This window comes from Musa acuminata, unplaced genomic scaffold (genome assembly GCF_036884655.1).
Source record: "Musa acuminata AAA Group cultivar baxijiao unplaced genomic scaffold, Cavendish_Baxijiao_AAA HiC_scaffold_1136, whole genome shotgun sequence".
Classification (NCBI taxonomy): domain Eukaryota; kingdom Viridiplantae; phylum Streptophyta; class Magnoliopsida; order Zingiberales; family Musaceae; genus Musa; species Musa acuminata.
In genome coordinates this window covers 8,394,288-8,396,787 of record NW_027021348.1, presented here as the reverse complement: position 1 = coordinate 8,396,787, position 2,500 = coordinate 8,394,288, and positions in this window count along the sequence as shown.

The window sequence follows — 2,500 nt, the reverse complement described above, 5'->3', positions numbered from 1 at the left end:
TGCGCGAGCGAGCGGCGAGCGGCGAACAGTGAGCGCAGCGTGAGGCAGCACCGTCCCTGCTATACGAAAGCCCCATCCAGCCCTGTGCCACCCGGGGGGTTCCAGGGTGCTGAGATGGCTGACATTTTGCTCCGCTCACGACGGTCGCCGCACCACGCAAGAACAGCCCAAAAACAGGCCAAAACGGCCCAAAAACGGGCCAAAACTGGCCATTTTTGGCTGCGCGAGCGAGCGGCGAGCGGCGGACAGCGAGCGAAGCGAGAGGCAGCACCGTCCCTGCTATACGAAAGCCCCATCCAGCCCTGTGCCACCCGGGGGGTTCCAGGGTGCTGAGATGGCTGACGTTTTGCTCCGCTCACGATGGTCACCGCACCACGCAAGAACAGCCCAAAAACAGGCCAAAACAGCCCAAAAACGGGCCAAAACAGGCCATTTTTGGCTGCGCGAGCGAGCGGCGAGTGGCGAACAGTGAGCGAAGCGTGAGGCAGCACCGTCCCTGCTATACGAAAGCCCCATCCAGCCCTGTGCCACCCGGGGGGTTCCAGGGTGCTGAGATGGCTGACATTTTGCTCCGCTCACGACGGTCGCCGCGCCACGCAAGAACAGCCCAAAAACAGGCCAAAACAGCCCAAAAACGGGCCAAAACAGGCCATTTTTGGCTGCGCGAGCGAGCGGCGAGCGGCGAACAGCGAGCGAAGCGTGAGGCAGCACCGTCCCTGCTATACGAAAGCCCCATCCAGCCCTGTGCCACCCGGGGGGTTCCAGGGTGCTGAGATGGCTGACATTTTGCTCCGCTCACGACGGTCGCCGCGCCACACAAGAACAGCCCAAAAACAGGCCAAAACAGCCCAAAAACGGGCCAAAACAGGCCATTTTTGGCTGCGCGAGCGAGCTGCGAGCGGCGGACAGCGAGCGAAGCGAGAGGCAGCACCGTCCCTGCTATACGAAAGCCCCATCCAGCCCTGTGCCACCCGGGGGGTTCCAGGGTGCTGAGATGGCTGACGTTTTGCTCCGCTCACGATGGTCACCGCACCACGCAAGAACAGCCCAAAAACAGGCCAAAACAGCCCAAAAACGGGCCAAAACAGGCCATTTTTGGCTGCGCGAGCGAGCGGCGAGTGGCGAACAGTGAGCGAAGCGTGAGGCAGCACCGTCCCTGCTATACGAAAGCCCCATCCAGCCCTGTGCCACCCGGGGGGTTCCAGGGTGCTGAGATGGCTGACATTTTGCTCCGCTCACGACGGTCGCCGCGCCACGCAAGAACAGCCCAAAAACAGGCCAAAACAGCCCAAAAACGGGCCAAAACAGGCCATTTTTGGCTGCGCGAGCGAGCGGCGAGCGGCGAACAGCGAGCGAAGCGTGAGGCAGCACCGTCCCTGCTATACGAAAGCCCCATCCAGCCCTGTGCCACCCGGGGGGTTCCAGGGTGCTGAGATGGCTGACATTTTGCTCCGCTCACGACGGTCGCCGCGCCACACAAGAACAGCCCAAAAACAGGCCAAAACAGCCCAAAAACGGGCCAAAACAGGCCATTTTTGGCTGCGCGAGCGAGCGGCGAGCGGCGAACAGCGAGCGAAGCGTGAGGCAGCACCGTCCCTGCTATACGAAAGCCCCATCCAGCCCTGTGCCACCCGGGGGGTTCCAGGGTGCTGAGATGGCTGACATTTTGCTCCGCTCACGACGGTCGCCGCGCCACGCAAGAACAGCCCAAAAACAGGCCAAAACAGCCCAAAAACGGGCCAAAACAGGCCATTTTTGGCTGCGCGAGCGAGCGGCGAGCGGCGAACAGCAAGCGAAGCGTGAGGCAGCACCGTCCCTGCTATACGAAAGCCCCATCCAGCCCTGTGCCACCCGGGGGGTTCCAGGGTGCTGAGATGGCTGACATTTTGGTCCGCTCTCGACGGTCGCCGCGCCACGCAAGAACAGCCCAAAAACAGGCCAAAACTGCCCAAAAACGGGCCAAAACTGGCCATTTTTGGCTGCGCGAGCGAGCGGCGATCGGCGAACAGCGAGCGAAGCGTGAGGCAGCACCGTCCCTGCTATACGAAAGCCCCATCCAGACCTGTGCCACCCGGGGGGTTCCAGGGTGCTGAGATGGCTGACATTTTGCTCCGCTCACGACGGTCGCCGCGCCACGCAAGAACAACCCAAAAACAGGCCAAAACTGCCCAAAAACGGGCCAAAACTGGCCATTTTTGGCTGCGCGAGCGAGCGGCGAGCGGCGAACAGCGAGCGAAGCGAGAGGCAGCACCGTCCCTGCTATACGAAAGCCCCATCCAGCCCTGTGCCACCCGGGGGGTTCCAGGGTGCTGAGATGGCTGACATTTTGCTCCGCTCACGACGGTCGCCACGCCACGCAAGAACACCCCAAAAACAGGCCAAAACTGCCCAAAAACGGGTCAAAACTGGCCATTTTTGGCTGCGCGAGCGAGCGGCGAGCGGCGAACAGCGAGCGAAGCGAGAGGCAGCACCGTCCCTGCTATACGAAAGCCCCATCCAG